General features: G+C 42.5%; 1 pseudogene; it reads right to left on the reverse strand.

The window, feature by feature from the left end:
- The window catches only part of LOC149200434 (MAP3K epsilon protein kinase 1-like), a 110,666-nt pseudogene extending 108,675 nt beyond the window's left edge, over positions 1-1,991 (reverse strand).
- Positions 1,992-11,088: the final 9,097 nt, after the last annotated feature.

Here is an 11,088-nt window from a genome sequence, read left to right on the forward strand (position 1 = left end):
CTTGAGGACAAGGCTATTCTTATGGGGGAGGGCATGTTTTTTTTTTCTCGATTAAGACTAATTCTATTAAGCAAAAATATTGTACAAGAGGATACCTTCCAGAGAGGCAGAAAACCGGCAACCGGAAATGATAAGACTATCAACCTCGGTTCCAGAGAAGGAATTAAGCAAGCAAGGAGCTACAACAAGTCACTGGTAACCTAAAGAAGCAGTGATTCCTACCCTGAAAGGGTAGAGGAATCAACACGAAGCTTTTTCCCTTTCCTTTTTTTGACTTCAACCCAACCATTTTGGGGTGGATGAGCAATAACAACTTGAAGATTGGGGTCCTCCACCGGAGAGCCCTCCTTTTCTAAATCAGAGGAGGAGGACAAGTGGACACGTTTCTGAGCAATGGCTGAGTCAGTGGAAGGCGCCAGACCATCTGTGGGAGGGGCCACGAAATGAGGCGGCTGATTCAATTCTTCATCACTATCTTCATCTTCAGAACTGGAGGAATCAGAATTCACGACAGGAGGAGGAGAACAAGGAGCCCATCGTTTAGCCTTGGGCTTGGAGACGTTGGCCTTGTTCTTTTTTGCTGGGCGAGATGGGCATGTATTCTGCAAATGCCCAGATTGGTGGCAATGGCGGCACCGAAAAGCAGTATTCTCGTAATCCATTTTCTAGGTCCAGACGAAGTCGTTAATCTTGAGATTGATTTGTTCTGGAAGTCCTTTGCTCAGATCTAATTCCACACATATTCTTGCATATGAGTAGAGACCTTTGGCTTCCCGCCATAAATCACCATGAATGAAGCTGCCCAAGGTGTCTCCTATGGCTCTGAAGACACGAGTACTCCATAGGTGGGCAGGTAAGTTTGGAAGCCGGATCCATACAGGTGTCTTAGTAATGACTGCAGTAGCTGGATCAAAATCTGGGAACCAAGGAGTCAGGAATAGTCCTGCAGTTCCCATGAACCAAGGGCCTTCTGCTAAGGCCTTTTCATAGTGCTTACTGTTGTCAAATAAAACAATGAAATAACCTTTCGAACAAAAAAATATCTTACAATGATGTGTCCAGTTTGCATGGATCCATGCATAGAGATCCTGAGATCGCGGCCATAATCCGTTGAATCTGCAAATGATGGCTCTTTCTGCAAATTCTTGAAGATGGGAAGCCAGATCTTCATGAATGAGTTCAATAGAGGGTACTTCTTCAATCTTGTCAACCAAGAAGGCCTTAGATTTAAGGACTTCCGGGGGTTTGGGGATCTCAGAGTGAACAACATCTTTGTATGAGAAAGGCCGAGAAGAGGAAGACTGTCCCACTGCACCTCCTCTCAAACGGAGGGTTACCACCACAGAGCTGTTCCTGGAAATGCTATAAGCAGAGAGGGGAAAAGGGTCTTCAAGTTGTTTACCTTGAAAGAGGAGACGCTGAAAGCTTGAAGGGATCCCCATTCTGCGCTCTAGAATCAGTTTGAGTTCCTGCACCAGATCTGAAGGGCTAACCCATTGCATGATGGTTCTGCCTGTAGGCTGAGAGATTTGGATCTGAAAGGAGTCAAGTGAGGGCTTTGAGCTTCCTAGCGCAGATCTGCCATGGCCATTTCCCATCCGGGGGAGCAGACCTGCAAGATCTTGGCCAGGATGTGTACAGATCTCTGGATCTGGCCAGAGCGTGGGTTGTTCTGCCTTCTGGGTAACCGGATCTGGCTGGTTTTTGTCAGATCTGAAGCAAAGACTGTGCTTGACGCCGAGCGTGGCATCCTCGAGCTTTCCGGCCCTACATAGGGTTTGGATGCGGTTGTGGAGGCTCAGACGCTCACCCACAAGGACATTGATAGGCTCAGGGAGCTTCGAGTTCCTGTTGCTCATGGCCTCCCTCCGGGCATAGTCGCGGTTGCGTTGCAGAGCGTTCAGGGGTGGCTCGATGCCCGGCGTCGCCTTTCGGCTGCTGCGTCCAAGGCAGCCTGCGATGTCACCACCATTCGCATGTCCCGCGTCCATGTTCTCAAAATAAAAGTTATTCACAGATCATAATTAAATTGGTGAATAGGATTTAAAAAAGAAAATTCACCACCTTGGGGGAGGGCATGTTAGGGTCCAACACTCACCCCATTATTTATGTAATAGGGTCGAGTCATATTTATAGTTAAGTAAAGAGTCAATAAAGCCCATATTAATAATTTTAAGTGATTGACCCGCATTTAAAGAAGGGACCACAATTAGTTGCAAATGGGCCATGGTATTAGATAGATGGTATTAATAAGAACCATGGTATTGACACATGGTATTGCATGTATGAATCCTATATAAAGGATAGAGACTCCCCTCGAGGAGCATCATGTCTTATTTTGTAATTAAGCTCAGCTCTATTGGAGGTTTCCCCCTCGAAGAGGCAAGTGAACATTGCTTTTATTCTCTTAATAATAAAATACTTGCTATTATTTCTTATTGTTCTATGTTATGGGTATATTTCTTCACATATTTGGTATTCTGGTATCTTCTTGTAGGTCAAGATCATAACAAATTCGCAAGACCCAGAAAGATGTGGATATCTGTTAGAGTGGTTGGAGATAGCTAATCTCGAATGAATTGTATCTTGGTTGAGTCCACATTCACACCCTTCTCATTAATGATGTACCCTAGATATTGAGCCTCGGTCATGCCAGAAGTGCATTTCCTCAATTTGTCACACAACTTGTGTTGTCGCAGGGTTTGGAGGACCTGTCAAATATGGTGGAGGCGATCTTCCGAAATCAGGTTGAAGATCAAGATGCCATCTAAATACACCATCACAAATGAATTGGTGAAGGCTCACATGATGTCTTCCATCAATCTCATGAAGGTTTTCGGGGCATTCGTCAACCAGAAAGACATGACCAACCATTCGAAAACGCCCTCCTTGGATTTGAAGGAAATATTCCACACATTAGAGGGTTTGATAGGAACTTGGTGATAATTGGAATTCAAATCAATATTGCTGAAATATTTAGCCCCCTTAAGCTGGTATAGAATGTCATCAATCTGTGGAATTGGGTATTGATCTGAAAATGGGGCACTTAGGCTTCTTGTCTAACTTATAAGAACCTCTCCTACTCCCAAAGCTTTAAATTTTCCTAAGTCTTATTGATTAACCAATGCGGAATTAATAAGTGTTTGATGTTAAGATATATGCTGGTATTTGTTTTAAACTGATTATATGCTGTAATTTAATGTGCTCAAACTAATATATAAATACATATAACAATAAATAAAGCAGCAATAAAACAAAACACACAGAACAACAATTTAATATGGAGTTCACCCAAAACTCTTGGGCTACATCTCCTTGAGCTCTAGTCAACTCAACTAGGCTCTCTGGGATTATGGCAGCAATATTTTTACAAGCTCTCTGGCTCAACTCCATGGTTTACATAGAAACAATGGGTTTAGAATGCCATTCGGTCCCCAGATTTGAAGCTCTCAACCTTCTTGCTCTGGCTTTGGCTCTTAGGTTCTTGCACTATCTTTGGCAGTTCAGCTCTAGCTATCCTGAGCTCTCTCTCTTAGCTTCTGCGTGCCTCTGTGATCCGCTTGACCTCCAAGTGATCCTCGACAACCTTCCGACGACCTTTCTACAGATTTATTGCCTGTCAATCGTACTCTCAAGCTTTCTCACCCCCTTCAGCTCGCTGTGCTGCCTGCTTATGCCTCTCAATCGTGCTGTCAGACTCAACAACCCCTCTGTCTCTGTCATGGAATGGCTTTTAAGCCTATCGACACTTGTCTATTTGTTTTAGCTCTTGGGCTCTCTGGGCCTTGGTCGCTGTCCCTTATCTTCCTTTTTGAGCATTTAAAAATCATTGCTAATTTCCCAAGGTATGGTGGCCACCTGTTTTTCAACGGAAAAGGCCACTGGCACGTCGAAATCCCAAAGATATCATTTCTCTGTTTACACAGAGAAATACACCAGAAACGCTAAAAAATTCACATAAACGCCTTTTATCAGACTTGAAAATCCCTTAAATCCGCTTTATAACTCCTATCGGGTCTTCCTTTATGTTGCTTATCGCATCCCCACTGTTGATCTGGGAGATCTGGATCCAATGGCTGAGGTTCATTTCGGGCAGTTCACTCATACGGGGGTTAACTGCCTGAAAAGGGTGGTTTTCTCTCTCCAGGGCCTGGCCACATGGAAACCAGTGTATGGGCTCGGGCGGAGCATGGCCAAAACCACTTACCGCCTATGGCCGCCCGAAATCTCGCTTGTCTCCTTTGTATTAAAAAATACATTAAACACTAAAAATATCGACTATATGGCTCTATGGAAGACTTGAAATGTTTTATATTGGCATTTACAAAACCCTTTTGGGTCCGTTTTCATCACATGCATATATCGCATGGACCTGGGGTAATTCATATGGTGTGGCATATGTTGACGCGATCCGCCGACGCTGATATCAGCGATCATGATATTGCTTGGCCCGGGGTCCCACCTCTACCTCATGGCGTCGTTGATAGCGATCCATCGATTTTGGAGATCGTGATATCACTTGGCCCGAGGTCCCGTCTCAATCTCCATGCCGTTGCCGATGTCGATTTGCCAATTTTGGTGATCGTACCATCACATCAGCCTGGTCCTATCGCATGTCTACCTCTAATAGCCTTCGATGTGTTTTTTCTTCATAAATCATTTAGGCCATTTTTAAAGGATTTTGCCTCTTTTTCTAAGGAATAAAGGGGATCTTCTTTGAGCGATAATTTCTGCATCCTAAGTGCATTTTTTCCCATTCAAGTTGCAGCAAATTCAGAACGAGACAATCTCTGCAATGGGGCTATTTCCAGGAACTTCCTTGGAATTTCATTTTTCCTCAGTGAGGAACATTTAGACTTAGGAGTCTAATAAAAACCCATTTTGTATCACGCCTTCCCATTAAAAGAACTTTTGGTCTCCAAAAGACTGATATACTGATCTCAACAGTAAATGAGAGTGACTCACCCTCTTCTCTTAGCCTCCCTACACTTGCCTTGCATAGTGCCTCTGAACCAAAGTTTCTGACCACTTCCCTTATGGATGGGCTGGTCTCCCCAGGAAGAACTGTCTTCCTCCTTGCCTTCTTGCAGAACTCTTGCTGAAATGGTTATAGAAGGTAGTTTGAGCTTCTCTGCCTTGATCATTGATCCAAGGTGGCTCAACAAATGTGAAGTACATCTGCTCCACAAAAATTTCATTTGTACCTGTTTGAGAAGTTACCAACAACAACTGTTAACAACAATAGGCATACAGACAAGAACTAGATGGACTAAACTCCTGCTTCAACAAAAGAAACAAATTTCACATCTTGTGAACACCTCCATGTCTTACATCTGCATACAAATGATGGACTAGACAACAAGCCCACAAAACATGCCTTTAAAACAAATGACCCTTCAAGTCAAGCATGTAGAAAAGGACCATTAGGACTCTTTTCAAAAGATGAACATTTCATCACTATCTCCATCTTGGAGACCAAATCAACTTTTCTCAAGTCAATATTACATGTATGTTTAAAGCAATCAGCCCTTCAAGTTAATTACACACACATGTTCAAATACAAGGAAAACATCAGTATCCCTATGTTCATGCACATTAAGCTCATGCATTCATTTCATCTTTCAACTTTACCTTAATAACACTGTACTTTCGAAGCTGAAATGACATATAATGTTGCAGCAACAAAGTGGGTCTCCCATTCAATCTTTTCCCATTCACCATCTTGGTAAAAACCTGCAACTTGCATCTCATCAACAAAGAAATGCAAATAGATGCACCAATAGACATGCAACCTTAATTGGAAAAGAAATCTAACCATTTCTTACCAATCCAGTTCAAAGGTTTTTCCTTTGTCTGCACATCAACATCAACATGTGAATCATTTTGAAGCACATCATCCATGGAAACTTCGTTTTATTTATTCCATCTTTTCTTTCCACTTTCTTCAATTTTTGTGGATTTAAAGTCCAACATTTTACAGCAAGATGTCCTTGCTTATGGTAGTAAGTGCACTTCATGTGCATCCTATTGATAGCACGATTCGCCTTGTCCAGTGGAAATTTGGTTCTTTGCTTCTTTTCCTTCAAAAGTTTCTTGTATGTGGCCATTCTCTTCCAACATCTAGAAACATGATGGTTATCCAAACCACAAAAGGAACATGAAATTATTTTCCCATGCTTATGTGGAAATTTACCATGCCTTGAAAAATTAAAAGGAATGTGTTTAGAACCAGATTTATACCTGCCTCTTTCACCCTTATTGCCTTCATAAGGAGTTGAAGCAAATGAAGAAGTGGCTCCCTTTGGAACACCATCAATCTCTTCAAGGCTGTTAGAGTTTCCACGACTCTCTGGTTCAAGTGTGTGCTTCTGTACACCTGAATCCTGCAAGTGATGTTTCAAGTTATTGCATTCCTCCTGAACACAATCTTCATACTCTACATTGCAACTCTTTCTTGGAGCTATTTTAATGGCCTTCATGGTAGCTTTGGAAATCTCTTCATAAGACTTTCCATAGCCAAGACCCAAATACTTAGGCCTCTCCTCAACCATTATTGGTTCAACAATACCTTGTGCATGCTTTCCCAAGCCCTTTCCTTCATAGCCCATCTTGGACATTAGCTTGGAACCTATGCCTCTAGTATGTTTTTCAAAAGAACCAATATAAGCATTCTTAGAGAAATTTGAAGACAAACTGGAATGGTTTACCTCTTCTTCAAGCTGATACTTAACTAAGGCTTCTTGGGCAACAAAGAGTTGTGACTCCCACTCATGCATCCTTTTCAGGTTTAGATTTGCAATATGAAGTTGCCTCTCCATTTCCTGCAGTCTGTCGGAAAACAACTGCTTCTCTTCCTTCATGGAATTCAACTGTTCTCTAAGTACAATGCTCTTTCTTCCATCCTCATACATTTCTCTCACCTTGTCCATCATGATGAACAAGTCTTGCTTCATGTCTCCATCAAAGAGTCTTGTGGTGGAGAAGGAATTTGAGGATTCACTTGTAGAAGTTGTCATTATACCAATGAACAAAAGAACTTAAAACAAGATTAATAATGTGCTTTATTAAGCAACCTTTTGCAACAAACCTCTTGTGCTTCAAGGATTTCTTTGAGGTCCTTTGGAATAGAAGAATGCCTTCAGCCCTTCTTCCTTCTTGTCCTTCCTAGACTGAGCTATCAATAGCTTTCCCTTCACCTCTGCAAACTTAAACAATAATCAGTATGCAAGCAAGCATACAATCAACCTCTGACTGTTTAAACACATTTCAGGCAAGCAATCTTTGCTCTGTTAATCAAGCATTCTGATATAACCTTCTTTGAAGGTGGCTTTAATCAAACTTAAGCTCTGATACCACTTGATCTGAAAATGGGGCACTTAAGCTTCTTGTCTAACTTACAAGAACCTCTCCCACTCCCAAAGTTTTAAATATTCCCAAGTCTTATTGATTAACCAATGTGGAATTAATAAGTGCTTGATGTTAAGGTGTATGCTGGTATTTGTTTTAAACTGATTATATGCTGTAATTTAATGTGCTCAAACTGATATATAAATACATATAATAGTAAATAAAGAAGCAATAAAACAAAACACACAGAACAACAATTTAATATGGAGTTCACCCAAAACTCTTGGGTTACATCTCCTTGAGCTCTAGTCAACTCGACTAAGCTCTCTGGGATTATGGCAGCAATATTTTTACAAGATCTCTGGCTCAACCCCATGGTTTACATAGAAACAATGGGTTTAGAATGCCATTTGGTCCCAGCTCTGAAGCTCTCATCCTTCTTGCTCTAGCTTTGGCTCTTAGGCTCTCATGCTATCTCTGGCTCTTCGGCTCTGGCTATCTTGAGCTCTCTCTCTCGGCCTCTGCATGCCTTTGTGATCTTCTTGACCTCCAAGCGATCCTCGGAAACCTTCTAGCGACCTTTCTGCAACTTTGCTGCCTGTCAATCGCACTCTTAGGCTTTCTTGCCCCCTTCATCTCACTGTGATGCCTGCTTATGCCTCTCAATCGTGCTCTCGGACTCAACAACCCCTCTGTCTCTGTCATGGAACACCGTTTAAGCCTATCGACACTTTTCTATTCGTTTCAGCTCTTGGGGTCTCTGGCTCTCAGTCGTTGTCACTTCATCTTCCTTCTAGAGTTTTTAACAATCACTGCTAACGTCCCAAGGTATGGTGGCCACCTGTTTTGCAATGAAAAATACCACTGGCGTGTCAAAATCCCAAAGATATCATTTCTCTGTTTACACAGAGAAATACACTGGAAACGCTGAAAAATCTGCATAAACGCCTTTTATCAGACTTGAAAATCACTTAAATCCGCTTTATAACTCCTATCGGGTCCACCTTTATGTCACTTATCGCATCCCCACCATTGATCTAGGAGATCAGGATCCAACTATTGAGGTTCATTTCAAGCGGCTCACTCATACGGGGGTTAACCGCTCGAAAAGAGTGGTTTTTTCTCTCCAGGACCTGGCCATGTGGTGGCTAGTGTAAGGGCTCAGGTGGAGCCTGGCCAAAACCACTTACTCCCTATGGCTGCCCGAAATCCCACTTGTCTCCTTTGTATTAAAAAAATACATTAAACACTGAAAATATCGATTATATGGCTCTATGGCGGACATGAAATGTTTTATATTGGCATTTACAAAACCCTTTCAGGTCCGTTTTCATCGCATCGTATATATCGCGTGGACCCAGGGTAAGTCATATGGCGTGGCCTATGTCGATGCGATCCGCCGACGCCGATATTGGTGATTGCGATATCGCTTGGCCCGAGGTCCTACCTCTGCCTCGTGGCATTACCGATTGTGATTTTCCGATTTCAGCGATCGTGATATCACTTGGCTCGAGGTCCTGCCTCTGCCTCGTGGCATCACCGATTGCGATTTGTCGATATCGGCAATTGTGATATTGCTTGGTGCGAGGTCCCGTCTCAAACCCCATGCCATCGCCGATGCCAATCCGTCAATTTCGGTGATCACACCATCGCATCGGCCCAATCCTATCACATGTCTACCTCTGATAGCTTCCGATGCATTTTTTCTTCATAAAGCCTTTTAGGCCATTTTTAAAGGACTTTGTCTCTTTTTCTAAGGAACAAGGGGCATATTCTTTGAGCGATAACTTCTGCATCCTAAGTCCATTTTTTCCCATTCAAGTTGTAACAGATTCAAAATGAGACAATCTAAGCAATGGGGCTATTTCCATGAACTTCCTTGGACTTTCATTTTTCCTCAGTGAGGAACACTTAGACTTAGGAGTCTACCAAAAATCCATTTTGGATTAGGTACCTATTCCATACAATGATCTTGTTCAACACTCGGTAGCCAATACATAGTCTCCAGATCCCATCCTTCTTCTATAACAATACAATGGGGCTCCCATAGGGTGATGAGCTTGGCCTAATGTGCCCTTTCTGAAACAACTCCTGTATCTGCCTCTTGATCTCATCCCTCTCCATAACAGAGCATCGACATATCAGTCCATTGGGTAGTGGCACACCAAGGGTAAGATCGATGGAGTGCTTGACCTAACAATGCAGAGGCACCCTCGTAGGTGAGGAGAAAATGTCCCTGTACTCCTCCATGACCTTGTGCATTTGTTGCTCTTATGCAGAGGAGATTGTCTGGAAGCCATGGTCACAATCTTCTTCTTTCCCTGAAGGTGAATCATAATGAAGACAAATTTCATGGTCTGTGAAATGATATTACTACATTGCTTTACAGTGATCAAAGAGATGGTGGTAGGCAGGGATACCTCCTATATCCTGTACAACTTATTTCCCAAAGAAATAATCACATAGCAAGATCTAGACTCATATAAAACATGTCTCTTCCACAAGTATGGTCATATTAATAATACATCACAAAATTCAAGAGGATCAACATCACACAATACCTCGTCCATGAAGGGCTTGATGCCGTAGGGAAGACGAGATTGTTGGCTGACATGGAGATCCCATCCTTAGTGAAACCACCCAATGGTGTACGACTGCAGATGTGCCATAGTTGGTAGGTCCAACCGCTTCACAACCTCTGTTGAAATGAGGTTCTTTTGCCTCTCGTTGTTGACAATGAACTACAGTGTAGAACCCTTCACCCACATCTGTGAGTGGAAGAGGTGTTCCTCCTCCTATGGATCTTCAGGCTCATTGTTCTGGATCTTGGTGGTGGCCACAATGGCACTGGGCTCCACATTAATGATATACTTCCCTTTTTCATTCCCCTTGTCAGGTTCTGACTCAAAGTTAGAACATGTATTTGATTCGGAAGTCTTCATCTCAGTCGCCAATGACTGCTTAGCCCGACACTCACTTATGTTATGAGTGGAGCTCTTATGGAACTCACATCACTTTCACGTGTCCTTCTTTATCTTCGTGGTATTTTTCTTTGCTTGTAGCTTCGACGGGTTATCCTGGATCACCCCACCTTGGCTTTGTCCTTTGTTTTGTTATTTGGGGCCACCTTTCCCTTGCTTAAGATTCGCAGATCCAAATTCTCGCTTCTTATTTCTAAACTTCTGCTCAATCTTGATAGTGTATTGATCTGCCTTGCCAAGTGAGGAGATGTCTAGGAACTCCATCTCATCCTGAATGTACCTGGGTAGACAACCGTAGTACTTGAGTACCAAATGTCGCTTAGAATCCTTGATAGCCAACTTTATGTGAAAGGTATGAAAAACATTAGTAAAATTTGACATGTCTTGGTCCCTTCCCTGCAGCAGCGTGGTCCACTTTATGTATTTATCATCATATGTCCTAAAATGGAAGTACTGCTACTTGATTGCATCCAAGAACAAATTCCAAGTGGACGCGACTGAAAATAGTGAGGGTTTAATTTCATCCTTCTTCTCACAGTAGGTTTCCCACTAGTCCTTGACATGGGGGGTGGCTTTGAGAAGGGAAAAAGTAATATTTTCCCGGCTGGGAAAATCATGAACATGAAAATATCTTTCTAGCAGATTTAACCATTTATCTATAGTGTCCACATCTATCTGACCTTCAAATATGGGGATGCCAAAGTTAACATGTACCTTAAAGGGTGTGGCACTTCTAGAGTAGCTTTTGGAAAGAGATGCA

The sequence above is a fragment of the Pinus tabuliformis genome, chromosome 2_1, assembly GCF_031772625.1.
Source record: "Pinus tabuliformis cultivar Carrire ecotype Pingquan chromosome 2_1, CPIR1, whole genome shotgun sequence".
Taxonomy (NCBI): Eukaryota; Viridiplantae; Streptophyta; class Pinopsida; order Pinales; family Pinaceae; genus Pinus; species Pinus tabuliformis.